At 35.2% G+C, this 20,894-nt stretch overlaps 1 protein-coding gene across 1 annotated transcript in view; it reads left to right on the top strand.

The window, feature by feature from the left end:
• The window catches only part of LOC114152311 (zinc finger protein 385B-like), a 75,604-nt gene that overhangs the window by 15,084 nt on the left and 39,626 nt on the right, over nucleotides 1–20,894 (top strand). The window lies entirely within an intron of this gene.

The following is a 20,894-nucleotide window of genomic DNA, read 5'->3' as shown; positions in this document are numbered from 1 at the left end:
GAGCTTAGTGGTAAAATAAACATGGGTTTTCATGCCCAGTTGTTGCTCCTGAAACAGAGCATGATGAATTTCTAATGTAAAATTTCCTAAACACTTTGAGTTAAAGAGAAAATTTACTTCAAAGGGAAAATAATTAAAATAATTGCGTAACAGGAACTTTTTTCCCCTTATTGAATAAATGTATATGAATCAAATGTTACTGTTTTCCTCCATTACATAATGTCCATTAAAAAACTCTTATAACAAATATTATTTATGGTTTTGTTTTCTTTTTTTTACAAATATTTACTAGGGATAACCATAAATGTGTCTAGAAATATATATTACTCTAAAATGTTATTCTAATCTACAGAAACCACATAGTTGTAACGATCTTAGTTTATGAGTTTATGTTTTGTTTCACTAATATTTTTGTATTTTATTTGTAATACCGATAAAGTACAAACAAGGTTGATGCAGATATCACAGCCGAAGAGAGATATTGTTGACCCCAAAGCTAACAAAGTCAAACTCTTTGCATAGTTATCATGCAGATGTAAGTGTGGGGACTATTTTACATACTCAGTATTTTCCGAGCTCTGTTTTATATGCAGACTGAAGCTTTGAAGTTCTGTTAAATATGTGAAACCCTCTAAACGCCACATACTTTAACTTGCAGTCAAAGCTAAAAACATATATTTATAAGGTGCAAATTCCTGCTATAGCCTGGGTTGTTCTGGAGAAAGCAATCTGTTAGGAGTGTGAAACCCAGCGGTAAAAAAAGTAAAAAATAACATTTGGCAGTTTGTTGATATTGATGTTGAAAAGACTGAACATGCTGGTATCAACATGAAATTACTGTTCCACATTTTAGAACAGATAGTTGTCACGATGGTGCTAAAATAGAGGGAATATGTTAGTTGTTTTTACTTTATAGGTTTATTTCTTTTTAAACAAGGAGGTGCTCCAGTTGAAGACAAGGATTTGTTTACACATAGTTTACACACAGAGCACAGCGTTTTATTTCTGGGTAACAAAAGCAGATATCTGTGAATATAAACATCAACACTGAGAGCTGTGACTTTTTCCTCTGGCAACTGATTTAAGAAGATATGAAACACAATTTAAGTGGAAAAGACAACCAAGTATACACCAGTGTCAAGTCCCGACCCGTGTAGGACATAAATTATAAAAACAAAAAGATAAGTTTCAAGTAATATTGGTGACATTTATTTTCAGTTTCAGAGAGCTAAATAACAAAGAAAATACAGCAGTAATGAAAAATGCCAAACAAAAACTGGTGTCTCAAATCTCAAACATGAAAACTCCATCACAATCTTTGGCTTTTTTCAACAGTATGTTTTATTTAAACCTTGCAAGTAGCTGCATCTGCTGTTTTGTGCCATTATTAATAAAAATGCTAATAAGACAAAGATTTTACCATACTATGGTACAAATATGATTAGCTAATATTGGCAGTACTTATATTGCGCACAATAATACCAATGAAGATAAATGTGGACTATATTGTGCTGTGAACAATGCAGACATTCTTGTTATCATAACTGAGAGTGTGTGAAAAAATGAATTTCACAAGAGCAAAACACACCCGGGATAATTCACACTTCTTCAACACCTTCCAGTCTACCCTTTTGTTTAAATATATCGCGAACTATTTAAGGAAATTGAGGTCAACTCTTTTTTTTTTGAGTGTGACTGGAAGGCAGTGTAGGATTACAGATGACGTTGACTCAATCCCTCCGCAGCCTACGCCTCACACTGCTGCCAGCAAGGCATTTTCATTATAATCCCTTAGCACAGTTAGCTTGTGACACTCAATATGCATAGAGTACCTTGAAATCTCTGCAGGTTTAGTCTGTTTAAAGCATCTTCCTGCAGATTTGGCTGTAATAACGCCTTACATGTGCACATTTTGTATTGTAATGTAAGCTAAGTATTAAGCTTTCCTGGTAGTTATGACGAGCTTGTGCATGAGTAAGGTTTCCACCTGTGAATGTAGAAATAAAATGTAAAATGTTTTCTGGGACTTTGCCCCAGATACTATAAACCAGGGGTCCCCAAACTTTCTCCTGTGAGGGCCACATAACTTGTCCCTTCTCTGATGGGGGGCCGGGGTCAGTTTGTAACAGAAAAAGTGTGACGATTGTATGAGTGCTAAACATAAAAATGTATTGTTTTTCAGAAAGCACAATCAAATAACCTTTTCTGGATTCTTCAGAGAACAAAAGTCAGGAAATAACACTATTTATGAAATAAATAATAACCAAATAACACTGGGTTCTCCACATAAAAAAAAGGGTTAGGGTCAATTATATGCATGTATAAAATAGTTACTAACTAATAGTTAATAATAAATAAAGTTCATTACTAAGGAACATTTTATTGCAAAAGTCCAACTTATCAAATAAAAATGCACATATATGAAAATACTCTGGTATTGTTCAGGGGGCCGGACCAAATGTGGAGGCGGGCCGCATCTGGCCCGCGGGCCGTAGTTTGGGGACCACTGCTATAAACAAACAGCTTTTCAATGTCAATGTATTTTCAACTCTTAATTTAACCATCTGAAGAAAAACTGACTAAAATTATGTTGAAAGAAAATGCAAAATAATTAGTTTTAACATTCAATATCGGAGACTAGGGTTTCACATTTATCATATCGTTTATTATTTATTGTAATATCTTTTAATGGTATGAATTTTGATTTATCGTCACGATAAATTGTAATTTAAAAAACTGTCTTTTTCATTGGGATTGTTGTTTTTTCTATTTTCTCCGCTGTTTGTTCAATAAGAGTATCAATAAATACACTAAACACTAAGTGCTTTTATGCCACACAATAATCTTCTGCGTGGAAGATAATTGTTTCAACAACAATAACAAATCTACATATATGGTATTAATAAACAAATAACTATTAAGTTAGCTTTAATGTTGCAATTACTGTGCCAGATGTCACATTTTCTGCTGTGTCTTTGATGTCACAAAACATGCCTCCTTTTTGGCCTGTTCATTGATACTGGCACAAATCTGTTTCCTGTGTAGCATCATCACATTAGATATAAACCTAAATAAAACCACCCTCTTTTAGTTGGAATTCAAATGAGGAATTAATAGGCTCAACTCTGGTGAAGGATTTGTTTGCTCCAACATGTATTAAGTTCAATCTGCTTTGTAAATCAGATGCAGATTTGAAGCAGAATAGCGTGAGCAAAAGTTTCAAAAACAAGTGGAGAATTTGTTTCCTAAATTCTTCCCAGAATTTAAACTCTGCTTCCTTTCACTGCTGCACTCAGGACACTAGGATGGGATAAGAAAGTAGGAAATATATTCTCTTTTTATTCAGAGATTTTGATGCTGTAAGGAAGTTTTACCATATTTCTGTATTGCTAGCAGTGGATTGAGTCAGCAGGTACGCAGCAGAGCCTCCAGGGCTACATTAACCTGCTACATTCACCTCAAGGGGAATGTTAACGTGCTGCTAAAACATTTCAGCAGCACCAGACATACATTTGACCTGCTGCAGAGTGATGCTGCAGGCAGATGCTTGTCCAGTCCTCAGAAACTGAGCATGAACTGCTCTTTGGACTTGATTGATGTCTGCAGATTAATATCAAACTCTGATGAAGTGATACTTCTGATACCAGTACGTTGTACTGTCCTACTAAAAACAGATGTGTGTGATAAAGAACTACAGGGGTAGAAACATAATTAAAAAATGTGTTGTGAAAGAGCAGGACCTTTTTAAAGAGACAGAGACCCAATTTCTAAGCTTAAAATTACAAAGTCAAAATTCTTTTAGGTCATATTTAATACATATAACATTTTTATAACAACTGAAGGTAACATAGTTCCATGATTGTGCTACAAAGTGGAACTATGTACCTGGAAAATACATAACATTGCCCCTTCAATCAATATATATGTATACTTATACATATATGTAGTCAGCATGTATAATTCAGGGCTATGCATTCACAAAACCAGGTTTTCTCTCAATTCACAGGAGCGTTGGTCAAGGTAGACAAAGTGAGAGAGTAATATATAGAAAAAGATTAATTTTGGAAGTTTTCAACCCCAGTATTTTATATTACACCACTCATCATTTTTATCATTGGCTTCATGGCTCTCATTTCCCATGCATGCTTCTTGAAGCACCTCTAGGCTTCACAGCAGAGCAGATTCAGTGTAAATGTGTCTTTACTCTGCTCTGATGGTAAAGTGCACAGCAGAGACGCATGCAGTGCAAATCTGGTGTGACTTCTATTGGACATCTGAGGTGAACAGAGAGAAAAGAAATGGTGAGAGTACTGATCCCTGTGAAGCTCCTGATTTGCTGACCACCTTGTCAGACAAAATACTTAGGTTTTTGTGTAGATACTGAGAAGCTCTGGTATTTTTACAGAAGGTTATTGCATTATTAAGAATCGCATACATGCTCAAGTCTGAACTGCATAATTGCTTGGTAATCTGTAAATATTGTAAGCCTGGTTTTCTCATGTTTTTGGATCAGCAGATTGTCGTTTTGTAAACATCTCAGAAATCAACCGTAAATTTTAGCTGTAATTACTGAGTAAGTTAATATTTTGCTGAAATGCACTTTTTTGTACTACTATTTATTGTTTGCAGTGTTGCTCTGACGTGTTCTCTACTGTCACACTAAGGTCACATTTGCTTTGTTGCCCACAGGAGCCTTATGGCTCTCCCAGATGGCCGGTGACAGATGCCACAGTTGCTCTTGCCCTTGGTTGCAGGCGGTCTCTCCCACTAGATTAAAAATAAATGAATAAAAAAGTTATATTTGAGTCCCCTCAAGGTCCCATTTCTTCCATTTGTCCTTGGCTATTTTTTTAGTAAGATTTACTTTATATAACCTTCTGTCTCTTAGGACACGTTTGCTTTTCTTATGCATCAAAATATTTTAGCTTGATCTTCTCTGTTCCATTAGGACATTAATAATGCCCTGTCCCGTTTTGTCACCGCAGCATTTTGGCCTAGGGTTAAATGTTTTTTCGACATCTCTTCATATTTTCCGTTAAGTGTAAAACAGAAAACCTAAAGGTAGGACATTTTGTTGTTTCCTAGATAAAACCTGCCAGCATGCATCGTACAACTTTATTCTTGCTTTTTTATTTGCCAAAGTTATATTATGCTTCACTTAGACCTACAGCTATGACCCTAAAATAACTACTAAAATTACCGTTCTAAAGCCAAAAATAACAATGCAAAGGCCTTTTTGGCGTTGTTTTGTTTTGTTTGTTTGGGGCTTTTTAAAGAGTAGAATAAAGGTTTAACAAATCAGTGTTTGAATGAATGTGCCGTAATTTTACGATAATTCAGCCTAAATTTGACTACTCCAAGTATTGCAGGTTTCGAGCAGAATCCCATCCAAGGTGGTCGTCTAAGTTCAGGCTTGGTCAGTCTCAATAGGTGCTGCTAAACCTCTGAAGCCTGTAATGCATATTTTTGTCTTGCGCTCCAACAATTGCTAGAATATACCAAAACTCTGTAAGCTACTGCTAAGCGCTGATTTATTGTCGCACAATGAAATGTTCATTGCAAAAATACAAAATCTTACCAAGTAAACTGGTCTAGTTTCTAATGCAAATATCTTATTACACTTCAAATAAGACAATCTAACTTAAAAATAACTTCTTAATAAAATAATTCCTTAATATTGACGAAAAAGTACTTGTTCTATTGGCAGATGAAATAGCTTATAACATGGGAAAAATGTCTTTCAAGTGAAATAATCTGCCAATAGAACTAGTACTTTTTCATAAATGTTATTAAAACAAGCCTCTATATCTTGCTAAAAGTTACCTGTGAGTTAGTTTCCACTTATTTAAAGTTTTCTGAGATATTTGCACTAGAAACTAGACCAAAATTACTTCGTAAGATTTTGTGTTTTGATGTTGAGATCATTCGAACCGATCAAGCGGTGTACTTTTGTGCAGTGTCTCCAAAAATCAGTCAATATGATTTGTATCTGCATACAAAGTGTCTATTTTGAATAAAAGTTGACTCTAATCTGCAGGGGTGCAGTAATGGTTGACACATCTAAAAACCTAACTTAATGTTTCTACCTTCCTTCTCCTCCCTCCTTGTTGTTTCTTTCAATGCCAGAGTTTGTTTTGGTGCTAATGTTGCACTTAAACTGAAAAACGAAAGACCTTTCTCCCGTCTCCCAGCAACCAGCAAAACCAAACATATGTGAAATTTGAAGGTTTGCTCACTTCTCCCCAGCTGTGCGCTCTTATCCACAAGTGTAGAGCACACTTGTTCTATGTGAACCGCATCTGGCGTTCTCACTGTATATATTGGGAATTTTTTTATTGCAACTGCTTGTGGAGATCCTTTTTGCTGATGCCAGAGCAGCAGCTGGACACAATAAGTATAGCAGCTGCGGTGCTGAGAGCCTTACAATAGCTCACTTGGAGCAGTGCCATGCCGGTTCGTTGAGGTTTTAGGTTTGGAGTGAGGCCAGTTTGGTAGTCCTGCTTCAGTTAGTCTGATGGCCAAACTACACCAATACACGAGTTACACATTCTCGAATTTGCAGCAGCAGTGTTGAAGCTTTTTCTCATTTCACCTATTGCTATTACCGCTTTGTTTAACCTCCACCATCTCACTATGAAAGTTTTGTGCATGGCTAAATCAATCAGGGAACTCTCACTCTCCATCACATGTCATCTGTGCTCTGTGTTTTCTACACTATTCATAGAACTTAGACTTAGACTTAGACTGACTTTATTGTCATTTTGCATGGACAGGGTGTATACAGAACAAAATTTTGTTGCATACGAAGACTGTAGTGCACGTGTCAAACTCAAGGCCCATGGGCCAAATTCGGCCCGCCGTAGCTTTTTATGTGGCTCTCTAGATTCCCTACTAAACACTAAATGTGCTTAAATATTATGTTTTAATCAAATTAATACAGTTTTTATCCATTTACTGCCAAATTATATCAATCAGTCCCTCCAGTTTCTTGAGAATTATTGTAGTAATCCACACAAAATCAACAAATTCCTGTAATTCTTTTGCGATTTTATTTTTCTCAAAAATTGTCAAAAACTTTCTTACTTTAATTGATGTCAGATTATAGTACATGATCTAGACAGCGAGTAATAAAAAGTCACATTTACCATCATAAATAAGCACAAATATTGCAAATATTTCCAAATTAGTACCACAAACACTTTGATTTTTATTGCAAAAAATCACAAAAAGAATCACAAAATCCTAGAGGGGCTGAAAAGATGCTCAATAATATTCTTTAGTTTTAAGAATTCATTGATATTTTAACAGTTTGTGAACAGGTTTTATCAATACATTCTGGCACAACCAGCCTTTTAAGAGCATTCATGATCTTGATTTGGCCCAAAACGAAAAGGAGTTTGACATGAGATAAGCCAAGATAAGCCTTATCTTCAACAGATTTCTTTTTTGTTAAATAATTGGTATGTAAAATATATATTTTTCTTTTTTGTAATGTTAATTTACCAAAATAAATCATATCAGTATATGAATTTCCTCCAATATGCCTCCCTGGATTGTAAACACAGTGGACTAAATCCATTGTGTTCAGGTCTTTATTTTGCAGTTTGACAAAATATCAGCAATGACAAATATGATTAAATTTCTGCGTCATTAAAATAAAGTTAGCAGTGAAATACAGATTACGTATTTGTACAAACACAATGAGATATTTCACTTATTAAGTCTGATGAAAATGGTAACAACATGACATTTAAGTAACACTGAAAATAAATTTGCTTTCTGTGAGTTTTTCTTTCCTCTCTTTGACTGTAAACACACTTGTCAGTTTGACAGAGTCCGTCTGGGCGGAAGAGATTACATTTAGTCATTTCTGACTGCTGCCTGCCTGCGCAGTGTTTGTGGAGAGTAAAGTAATGTTTGAAATTCAATCTGTGAAAACGTTTACTTTTATTTTCTCAAAAACAGTAGACATAACTAAATGTAGCTCACATTTAAGTTTGTTTATGTTGTTAAATCACAAACTTAAATGTGACAAAAAGCAGTCGGTTTATTTGGCTACTGGTCAGATGAACCTGTAACACACATCAATACATTAACAGCAATTTTTTTTTATGGTTTACAATCTAAAATATATTATTTTAAAAATACATTTGTATTTGTTAGTATTTTCCCCAACCATAACTGCATATTTTTATATAATAATGATTATCTCCGAAACTAAAATCAAACTTCAGGATAAGATTTTTAAAAACGGGCATTAATAAATTGGATATAACTTGGGTTTAGTGACCATCTCGGATGTTTCAAGTCTCACTGGGGCTGTTAGACGACACTACACAGCATTTTGCCAAGGAGATGGCATGCAGGGCTGCCTTGTCTGCAGCAGCCTCCAGACACATCAGTGATGGTGACAGTTGATTGGCTGGAACTCCTCCTATCTGTCTGTAGCACTCGTTCCCTCTGAACAACAACAGACAGACTCACAACTCTGATCAAGACACCACTACATGTCGGGGTGTGTGTGTGTGCATTGTTTCAGTGTCGAAACAGTGTTTGAGTGAAAGTGCATCTGTGGAAGCTTAAAGCCGGGCTTAGTGATGGATTAGGAACAGTTTTACAGTTCACTGTTGCTGTGATTTTTTTTTTTTTTAATCAGGAAACAAATGTAAGTCAGTGCAATGTCACTAAAGCGGGAGCATATGGATCTTTCTGTGTCTTCTCAGATATGTACCAGCCAATCTAATTAAAGAGCTGGCATGTCAGAAACCTGCTCTGCCTCTTTGTTTAACATTGGGGCTAATCTCTTGCTACAAGAAGGTGTGGGGGCTGGTCTGTGTGTGTGTGTGAGTGTGTTTGGGAATCCTGCCAAACCATCTCAGAAAACCATGTGTTTCATCTTTTACTTCACTTAGAGCCGTTTAACATCTTGTGTTGCTAATATTTCCATTGATCTCTGTGTTTTGTACCTAATTTGTCAGCAAAATGTGCAGTGCACTAGAAAATTATATGCTAATACATTTTAAAGGGCCAATGTTATGTCGCAGTGCACTGATTGCAGTTTTTTGGCCGATTGGCGATCACTGATCTTTAAAAAGCCTGAGCTGCTGATTCTGATTTTGGTCGATACTTTTTTTATTTTGGTCTGAAATGTCACTAAATATAGCAAGAAAGTCGCTGAGTTGGTAACAGTGGGGTGACTATTGTTAGCTGCAGACATGATCTGGTGGGCCGGTCTGTCAGTCAAACCTCTCCAACAGCAGAGCAGAAGAGGACAGAGGTTGATTTTTAGACCTTTGCTGATGTAGATAAAATCGGCTTCACATGTAAGTGTCGGCTGATCACCAGTGTCCCAAAATTAAGGAAATTGGCGCTAATAAAACTGTTTTCCAGGCATAAAGTGCCATTTTATAGAACAATCAGGTAACTTTGTTATCTACAGTTATCATAAAAATGCTTACCTGAAATATGATTTTAAAGAAATTTGATGTCATAATTTCTTTTACTGCACTCACTATTTTTGGCCAAGTTTAATAAAAATGCTTTTGCGCAATTTTGCTTTTGTGCAAACATCAAATGTTTGTGGCCTTGTTTACTATAAAATCGAAACAAAGCAAAGTTAGTAAAAAATATATATGCTGTACTGTGCCCAATAAAGGCTATTTTAATTTATTTTGGTGAAAAAAATAAGCAAAATGCACAAAGAGTTTGCTGTTTTGTAGTGGTAGCCATGCTAACTTCACAAGGGCTAAAATAGGACGGTTTTGTTTGCTTTTGTTTTAAATCTATTTTGTTTGTGTATAATTTTTATTCTTTTATTACACTACGTTCAATAAAGTCAAACTCAAAATGTAAACTCAATGTAATGTTTTTGTTCTAAATGAGTAAAACCGTGTTGTATTTTGAAACATTCATTTATTTCATTACATCATTACAAAATATACTGTTTTTCACTTTCATTTAAGATCCAAATATCCTCTCAGACCGATAAAAATGTGCTACATTTAATAAAACGTGTTTCACTTGGTTGGTTTAGGAGGTACAAGGGACTCACATAAATCTTGACAGTGAATGAGGAGAAAAGATGGCATTTAAGATATTTATTTTCATCCGTATCTCGCCTCGTTTCTGTACAGGCTGGCATTTAGTTTTACAGAGAGCTCCACCTAACAAAACAAACAATCACATAAACAGGAGAAAACTGGGATTAAGAAAAAGACAGTGCTCTGCTACAATTTTACCAAAATGAGTACAAATTCTATAATTTATTGAAGATTTTGTCTTCTTCATCAAACCTGAGTTAAAAACTATCATTACAACCGCTGCGGTACCTGTCCAAGGTATCCTACATGGTTTCCTTTCTCTGTCTACGTCACGTGTCAAACTCATGTAGCCCTCTAAACTCTAGACTAAACGGGCCTAATTATTACATTATCAATCAAATCAATGCAGTTTTTATCCGTTTACTGCCAAATTATATCGATCAGTCCCTCCAGTTTTTGAGAATTATCTTGAAAATTCAACAACAAATTCCAGCACATATTTTGTGGATTTTTATCAAAAATCATCAAAAACTTTCTTACGTGTACTTAACAGCTGCCTCAGTCTTAATTGATGTTTGATTATAGTCCATGATCTATACAGCGAGTAATAAAAGTTCGCATTTACCGTTATAAATAAGCACAAATATTTCCAAATCAGTGCCACAAATACTTTGATTTTTATTGCAAAAAAATCACAAAATCCTGGAGGAACTGAAAAGATGTTCAATAATGCTATTTAATTTTAATAATTCATTGATATTTTAACAGTTTGTGAACAGGTTTTATCAATATATTCTGGCACAATCAGCCCTTTAAGAGCATTGATGATCTGGATTTGGCCCAAAACGAAAATGAGTTTGACACCCCTGGTCTACATGTTCGCATAACGTTTTGTTCGACATTAAGTCCATGTGGAGCGTCGCTGCCCCGTGCTTCCGGTACCACTTCAAGGGAAGCAAAGTCTAAAAATATTCTAAACAGCTCCCACTCACTTACCTAACACTGTGAATCACTGCATTATATTAGTGTAACATTTTGCACATGACCTTGTCTAGCGACACTGAGGACCACTCATACTGTGGGTTTCTGTGTAGCAACACGGCGCTCTGTTCTGCTCATTTCTTAAAGTGTGTTATTGTGAGGGTCAGGGCTTTTGAGCACCCTGTTGCTGTGCGTCTCCCAGTGCAGCACATTTATATTCCACTGAGCCGTCCAGGTGAGTCACGCATCTCTTAGGAATCCTATAAGTAGAAGAGCTCCCTTTTAAATGGACATAATTATGCAAGTATTGTTGATATTTAATTCATTTATATTAAAATTAAAAATATCTCATACGAGTGATTCTTGCGTATTTATTTTTTGAAGTTCTATTATGTTTTTATTTCTTTAAATTATTTAGCACATTTTATGTGAGGATGAGAAATTTTGGTTTTAAAATGTCCATTTTGTGTTCTGAATCAATGTGACAAACATTTCATTTTCTCTTTGACAAGCTTCGAGGGGAACCTTTTAGTAAGTCTCTGATTCTCAGGTACGTTCCAGGGGCTTCAGCTACTTCCGTGTATTCAGGGGTGTCTTCAAATTGAACAATGCCAGCTGCAAATTTGCTCCTATGAGGAACAGCTATGATCTTCTCCTGAGTTACTTATATGTAACTCGTCTATGTTCGTCTCGGGTCCAGTAGGTTGACTTTACAAGAGACAAATTCAGGTTCATTGAATTTACTCTAACAAAACAGGAAGTCAAGTTGGTGGTTGACATCAGTCCAGCAGCTTCTGCACCTATACATAAAATAAAATAAAATATAATAAATAACCCTAATCAAACTACAGAGCTACAGTTAGCAGCAGTTAGCAGTTGGAAAATTAAACATAGCTAAAATGGACATTAATAATGATAAGAGTTAAAAATGTATACAAAACAAAGCAAGATTACTCATGAAACACTTTATATGATTAAATTTGTCTAAAAATATGTTAAAATATAATATTTGTAAAGAAAACAGAGCTGATCCTAACATTGCTACAGTTGCAGAACGGCAACTGAAAAAAAGGGGGCGGGGCTAGCAGTTACTGGTTGCTACGGCAACTGCCAACTGCCAAGCGCAGTATGACAGAACTTAAAACACCAGCAAAGGGCTAGAGAAACACCTTATTCACTAAACTAAATATAGTCAAAGAATATATAAAGAAATTTGGAAAAACTTTACGTCTATAATGCTGTTAAGATAAAGGAAATATAACACCTGAAAGCTGTGGGAAAGCTAGGCTACACCAAATAAGAGGAAATATAGATCCGCTTTGAGGTTTACTGTTCAATAAAAAAGTAAAACTTAAAATTAAGAAGGTGGAATTTATTACAAGTGTTAGTAATTCAATCTCTGCCTAAAAGTAAAGATATTGTTTCTGTTGGCGGAGTCTCGCGCAACAGATTCTAAAGGTCGGAGGTCAGTAAAGAGTCTTGATGGAAGAATATTAAGATTATTATCCTGGCAAGATTAATAAGATTACAACAACATTATGTCCTTGTATTATGGGGAAAAACTTAGGACATGATGAAAACTTTTACAATTAGAGTTAGCATAAGAATATCTATAAAATAAGTGAACCAATGCTGGCTGATGGTGGCGAAAGTTTCTGGAATCAAATATCAGACTATTAAAACCCTATCCTTTCACTTTAACATAAATTGATAAATTGCCTCCAATTTCAAAACAAATTAATAAAATTTAATGCTAATTTTGATGTGTCCTGGTTTCTACATGAAGACTGAATACAGTCTTTTTGTCAAGTCTTCAAGAATATTCTCTTAGTAAAATAAAGAAATTGTTTTGTTAGGTAAACAAATGTAAATATAACCTTCTAAAAGCTGTAGACCAAGGATGGAAGTTTAGTTTTATGAATATTGTGTGCAAATTCAGTCTGGGTATTGATATGGTTATACTTTTGTTAAAGTCTTTATAAAATGTGTTTGTTGAAGCTGAAATTACTTTCATTTCTATTTAAAATGACAACTTTAACTGCTAATAATTCAGTCTTACTGTGTGAAAAGAAAGATGTGAAAAAGTAAGTGCACCCTTACAGATTTATTCTTATTTGTGTTTCATAATCTATTAAATTTTAATGTCAGGCAAAGATGACTAAGGAGAGTTATTAAATCACGACTTAAGCGATTGACCACTTTTCTACACCTGATTACTCCCAGACCTCATAAAAACAGAAACCACTTTATAGATTGTGTTCTTGACGTATGTATGTCTTACTGATTGCTTGCATTAGTGGCCTATTAAATGCATTAAACAAATAAAATCCAGATTTACAGGCAAAATGTTGACCAGCTCACTCTCAATTGCACTTTTATTTTATGTGATCTATAATCTGCTGTTATTAATTTCTCACATTTAGCACAAAGTGTGTACAGAGGGACATGTGTACAGTATGTTTTCTTTTTAAATGAAGTGTAATTATCATTTCTTTTCTTCAACTCTTATTAGACTTATCTGTGTTTTCTGGTCTGCTGTGCAAAAGGATGTTTGGCCATTTTTTCTTCTTCTGCACAAATTGCAGCATAATTGACCTGCACTTTCCGTAGAAATTCTTTAGCGATTTTCACAGAGGATGTCGGGGTTGCCTAGCAACGCAGCTGGAACTGTAGTCGAACTGTAATTTGCTTGTTCAGTGTTTATTTTGAGGACTGACAGCCAGGAAGAAAACACTGTTCTGGGATCCCTGGCGCTTCCTCTGAAATCTGCTCTCTCATCGCTCTATGTGCAAGTTCTAACTTATATTCCTCCGTGGTCCCGTCTTTCCATTGCTGCTATCTCTCGTTGATGTAATGGAATCGTGTGGACAGGTGTTGTGGAGTGGGAACTCTTTCTAATCCCGCTTCTCAGAGAGCACACGTTTGTGCCAAAACCTCCTGTGTGCAGCAGCCCTGCATATGGGCAAATTTTCCAGGAAGTTTCCTTGATGGCAGACGGGTTCAGACGGTCTGGGAGGATTAAAAGCCTGCAGGGGGGTGGGATTTGTTTTGTCTTAATTCTCAAAGGTGGGTCTAAAACGAGGACGTGGTTCTCTGAAGGATATTCATAGGACACCTTGTAGTTATATGTGGCTGTTAAAGGTTTGGCAGCATTTGGTTGTATGGAGACAGAGGGGCAGAGTGTGGGGCTAAGCAGCAACGACAACAAAAAAATAGATATACTGTTACATATAATTAAGCAGCTGTAAATAAAGAGGTGTCATCTAGAGCTGTGAGCCGCTGTTGAAGGTCCAAGACAATAATTCACATGCTGACTGAGTGATTTTACCTTTTTATTCTCTCAGAATTTGGTTCAAATTAGATATTTTATTCCTTTTGTGAACACTGCAAAAACACAAAATCATACAAAGTATTTTTGTTCTAGATCCTAGTGTAAATATCTTAGTGCACTTTAAATTAGGGCTGCATTCATAATCGGTTAGTCTGACAATTAATCTCATAAAAAACTGAAACGTCCAACAGATTTGTCTAAAATATTAGAAATATATTAATTATGCAAATAACCAAATAATCACAATTCCTATTTTAAATAAGAACATAAATACTTTACTGCCTAAAATGCAATAATATAGCATTCCTTTGGTGCACATGTTTCAAACTCAAGGCCCGTGGGCCAAATCCGGCACGCCGTAGCTTTTTATGTGGCCCTCTAGATTCTAGACTGAACACTAAGTGTGCTTAAATATTATGTTATCAATCAAATCAATGTAGTTTTTATCTGTTTCTTGGGAATTATCATGGAAATCTAACAAATCCCATTACTTTTTTTGTGGATTTTTTCTCAAGAACTGTCAAAAACTTTATTTGTACTAAACAGCTGCCTCAGCCTTAATTGATGTTAAAGTCCATGATCTATACAGCAAGTAATAAAAAGTTGCATTTACTGTCATAAATAAGCACAAATATTTCCAAATTAGTACCACAAATAATTTTAATTTTATTGCAAAAAATCACAAAAAGTATCATGAGGAGGGACTGAAAAGATGCTCAATAATATTATTTAATTTTAATAATTCATTGGTATTTTAACACTTTGTGTACAGGTTTTATTAATATATTCTGGGACAACTGGCCCTTTAAGAGCATTCATGATCTTGATTTGGCCCAAAATGAAAATGAGTTTGACATCCCAGATGCCATTTTGAGTAAAACATTTAAAGATAAGGTGTTTTATATTAAATGCAAAATAAATATTTAAATATATTGTACTGTTTTGACTTAATTACTTCTGTGAATATTTTGTTTTTTCATCAAATAGCCTTTTAGATTCTGTGTACTCCAGTTAACAATTAATCAATTACTAAATTAGTTGACGATTAATCCGATTGATTGTTTCAGCCCTACTTGAAATAAGAAAATGCTAACTTACAGAGAACTTTTCAGCAAGATATAGGAGCTTGTTTTGAGTACATAATTTCTTGATAGAAAGTAGTACTTCCACTGCCAGAATATTTGACGTATAACATTGGAAAAATGTCTTGTTATAAGTGGTGTTATCCACCATTGAAACTAGTACTTTTTTCATCAATATTAAGAAATTATTGAGTTAAAACAAGCTCCTATATCTTGCTTATTTCAAGATATTTGCACTAGAAACCAACCAAACCAAAAGTACTTGGTAGGATTAGCTTTTGTTTTGCTTTTTGAAGACCTCATTTGTCAAAGCGGTTTGATTAACCGGTTCACCCCTGAAAGAGCAGCACCTCAAGGTGGGGAGCTCGTCATACAGATGGCGACAGCAGCCTGAGGGAAACAAGCAGGACAGTTTTATAGCAGCCTGTCGGCTCGCGATCCACCTGGCTTGACTCTGCTTGAGTTGTTCGTCTCTGACGAACCTTCAGAAAACCATCCATCCATCCATCCATTTTCCGTTCACCCTTGTCCCTAATGGGGTTGGGAGGGTTGCTGGTGCCCATCTCCAGCTACGTTCCAGGCGAGAGGCGGGGTACACCCTGGACAGGTCGCCAGTCTGTCGCAGGGCAACACAGAGACATACAGGACAAACAACCATGCACACACACACTCACACCTAGGGAGAATTTAGAGAAACCAATTGACCTGACAGTCATGTTTTTGGACTGTGGGAGGAAGCTGGAGTACCCGGAGAGAACCCACGCATGCACAGGGAGAACATGCAAACTCCATGCAGAAAGACCCCGGCCGGGAATCGAACCCAGGACCTTCTTGCTGCAAGGCAACAGTGCTACCAACTGCGCCACTGTGCAGCCCCCTTCAGAAAACGTACATAAGTAATCAACAGTGAAGAAAAAATATCTTACCAACTATTTTTGGTCTAGTTTCTAGTGCAAATATTTTAGCAAACTTGAAATAACACAAACCTAACATGCAGGTACATTTTCAGCAAGATATAGAGGCTTGTTTTAAGTAAACAATTCCTTAATATTGTTTAAGTTCTTGCTCCATTGGCAGATTATTGAACTTAGAACATTGTTCCATGTTATAAGTTAATTTATCTGCCAATAGAACAAGTACTTTTTTAAAATCAAAACTAAGGAATTATTTACTTAAAACAAGCCTCTGTATCTTGACGAAAAGTTACTTTTAAGTTAGTTTGTCTTATTTTAAGTGTACCAAGATATTTGCACTAAAAACAAATCCAAAAATACTTGGTAGGATTGTAGGTTTTTGTAGTTTTGATGTGACTGTATAATTAAAAAAAATATTTTATATATTCAAAGGGGATATTTTGTTACTGTGCTGCTGTAACAAATACATTTTGCCACTGTGAGATTTCTATTCTAGTCTATAATGATTGATGATGATGATGATGATGTCACAGATCATTTTATTTTATGAGCTGAAAAACAATCAGAATCAGCTTTATTCACAAAATTTGTTTACAAAAAAAGGAATTTATCTTCAGTTCCACTTTGAAAGTTTAAACAGTTTGTGTCCAGGATGTGTGGGGTCTGCAGAGATGTTACCTGACCTTTTCCTGACCCCAAATTTGTAAAAGTCTTGGATGTAAGTAGGCCAGCCCTGATGATCCTCTGTGTATTATCGTCTTCCTACCAAACAAGAAGGATTAAAAAAAATGAATTTTTGATCAATTTATTGCAAAAGTACCTTTTCTTAGGCCTGTTTGCCACCTTGTTGACATTTCCTTCATTCCTGTGTAAATGACTATCAGCTGAAGTGACTGTCGCCTGCTGTGTGATGCTGTCTTTTCTCACCCGGGAGCTTCAGACAGGCTGATGAGTGACGGTATTTAAAGAGCCGCAGGGATCCGATAAGTTGACCATTAAAATAACCAGATACTGAGTTCTTAGATAAACCTACTCAAAGAAGTGGCATCTTAGGTCTGATTACATCTGTCAATTTATAAATGATTCTTTTTTCCATCCAAACTTTACATAAATATAAGGATACACCCTCACTAAAATGTGCTTTTGATCACATATTCCATCAGTTTTCAAAATGGCTGACATTGGAGTGTTGGGAAGATTATTTCAGAAGATGTTTGAAATACTTTCTATTTTGTTTTGGAACATCCAGTTTGTCCAATTTTCAACCCTTTTCTTATTTATTCCACCTTCTTGGCTGCGTACCAGTGACAGCAGAACAGTCCCACAGTATGATGGTACCACTGCCATGCTGAACATTTGGTTTAAAATCCTCACCTTGACTCCCAACAGTTACATTTTTTAACTCGACTTTTCTCCAGAGAAATGTACTTCTCTTGTTACAATGATGATCTAATTTTGCTTTTACAGCAAACAAAGTTTAATTCTCACATAACTTTGATTCTTTTTTCTCTCCTTTTGGTATTGTTTGTGAAAAACCTGCTGTTTATCTCCACTGTTATTACTTTATATTTACATGTAACATTTCACAGAGATTTTGGATGAGATTCATCTTTAGGGGAAAGTATTAATTCCAACTGAAAATGTTCAGCTAAAACACCACAACTTTACAAGTACAACAAAACGTGTTTTTTTTTTTCAATTTTGATAACTGAAAACCCTCAGTAACTTAATTTGTGAACATTATTGTTATACATCATATGAAAGGGTAAATTTGAAAGATTTTCTTTGTATTATACTGCAAAAACACAAAATCTTACCAAGCATTTCTTAGTTCCTAGTGCAAATATCTTGATATAAGACAAAACTAACTTAACTTTTAGCAAGAAATATGAGCTTGTTTTCAGTCAATAATTGTGATAAAAAAGTATGTGGGAAAAAATGTTTCTTGAAAGTAAAACATTCTGTGGAACTAGTCCGTTTTTTTCCACATATCTTGCTGAAAAATTACTCTTAAGTCAGTTTTGTCTTATTTCAGATGTAATAAAAATATTTACATTAGAAACCAGGCAAAAATATTTGGTAAGATTTTGTGTTTTCACTTTTGAAGAGCTGGAATTTTCTCAGTAGAAATGAATGTACCACAATCAAAAATATAGCTGTGCTAATTTAATATGGAAGTTTTCAGCGTCAGCTGCAAGTGGCTGGTTCTGCTGGATTAATTTAATTTAATTTAAATTTAATTTATGCAGTTCGATTTAATTTAATTTAGACTTCTATAATTAAATTTATTTAATTATTTTATTTTTATTTAATTTGCCTCTTAATAAAGTATTTTTGCATTTGGACGTCCCTCTCTGCATCCATCCAGAGGACTGGTCTGATGCCAGACTGGCAGGCTGAAGCGCCAGCAGCTACCAGCAGCTGCTGGCCTGCAGGCAACCTGTTAAAAGGTGCTTTTTATTAGTGCTGCCGGTGCCAGCTGACTGCATGAGGAGTGAATGGAGCAGCTCCAGTTATTTATGTGCTGCGAGGTTTACACACTAACTGTTGGTGTTGGAGCACGTCGTTAAATATCAGCAAACACGACCGTCTGACTCCAGGCATTAAAAATCAGCTGCTCGGCCCAAATCGGTTTCTAATATGTCATATAAAATGTACCTGATTGTGAAATAAACGTGTTTTAGAAGTTGACATGTTAGTTTGCTGGTTAATAATTTAACCATTTTTTGTATTTTAAAAATCGATCTAAATCATTTCAATATAATAATGTTTAATTCATTTAACAAGTTTTGTCTGCATCTATTCAAAAGTACTGATTAAGTCATTCAGTGTGATGTCTGCTTGCCCCAGTCTGGAAGGTAATTATGATTTTTTTATTCTAGAAAAAAATATACAAACACCCTCTATCAGAGAGAACTCAGAAATACTGCGTTTTAAAATATCAAGTGGCTTATTTTTCTATTTATACCTAAATGGTTTTTATTGAAAGCAAAGTGGGGCCTAAAACTATTTAGTATTAGTATTACATAATAATAGTATTACATTTACTGATACTCTCGTTTTTGGGGCTTTCAAAACATCATCAGTACATTGTCCTCATAATCATAGAACATAAGAATGATAATTCTTGTTACTTTTTTTATCCTGGTAACAAACTATTTAATCCATACAACTTGTCAATAAGGTCTAGATATCAAGAAAAAATGTTTAAGGCGGCAATAGCGCATAGCAACATGAAACTGGAAGACATTTTAATATCCAAACATCCGCAAATGGTTATTTAAATAATCATTTGTGATGGTAGAACAGAAAGGTGTTTTTATCTAAAACGACCATCTTGTGACGTAGTTGCAATCTGGTTGCTATGGAGATACGGATGAGTGGAGATTAGTTTACCTACCTGTCCAACCTAATTAAAGACAAACTAAGGTCCTCGTCCACTCTTGTTTGTATTAATTGTTTTCTTTCACTCATTTCCTGATTCATGAAGATAAGGAAGCATCTTGGAATAGTATGTTTGATTGTCTTTCCCATTTTTAAAAGTGGGTAAAAGTAGTAATCTTCTACATCATGCCTTATTAATAATCCAGGGAAATGAGAAGTTGAGTAAAACAAATTTCTTAGACTGCTTGAGCTTAAACTAAAAAAATAAGTCAGTTAGGTTGTTTTTTTTTGGTTGTTTTTTTTAGAATTTTCAGTTGTGGTGCAGTTTTAAAAAACAAATAGGCTTCTCTCAACAATCAACAAATCAATTAATTGCGTGATAAACCAAAACAAACTCAATAATAGTTAAATAATAATAAAAGTTTTCAGTTTGGCGCTTTGGTCTCAACTAGCCCTTTTTTGAAGGACGATTTTGTTTACCCAGGCTTCAAAATTAATTTAATTTGTTGTTTATTTATTTTGAATATTTAAAATGTCTTCCAGTAATGCAATAACAGAATATGTTCTTGCATTATTATGCTTGCCATTACCATTATATTACATAAAAATGGTCTCAAAACAGCAATATTATCGTTTATTGCAATAAATTCTGGAACAATTAGTCATCCAGCAGAATTTGTTATTGTGACAGGCCTAAAAACAAATATTTTTTTTATTCCACTGAATAAATATCAGATTAAACCCTATTTTTCTCCTAAATTTTCCAAAGTGAGGCTATTCTGCTTCAATCCAACATTAATGAATTTTAAGGAATTTTGTGCATTTTGTTGCCTCGCTTTGATAAGCGCCGTTGTGCTATTTAAACCTTTGTGTGTTTTCATTTCGTGCAGAAACGCGGTTATCATCCCCAGCAGCAGTCGCTCATGTCCCCACCTACCAGACTGCCAGGGCTTGATTCAGATAATTGTGATGATGTGCTGCGACTTTGAAGTCCGTGTCGCTGGTTGGGGGCTGATGAATTCCAACAAACACATTTACATTCTGCTTTCATCTCGACACGAATCCGAATTTCCAGAGCTGCTAACGTTTTACCGATGGTGGTTCCTGGATGCGGCGGGGCGGGGGGGAGGATGGAGAAGCCAGGGGATAAAATGTCCAACAT

The sequence above is a fragment of the Xiphophorus couchianus genome, chromosome 10 (genome assembly GCF_001444195.1).
Source record: "Xiphophorus couchianus chromosome 10, X_couchianus-1.0, whole genome shotgun sequence".
In the NCBI taxonomy this organism is placed as follows: Eukaryota; Metazoa; Chordata; class Actinopteri; order Cyprinodontiformes; family Poeciliidae; genus Xiphophorus; species Xiphophorus couchianus.
Note: the sequence above shows the minus strand (reverse complement) of the source record. Positions and strands in the feature narration are given on the sequence as shown.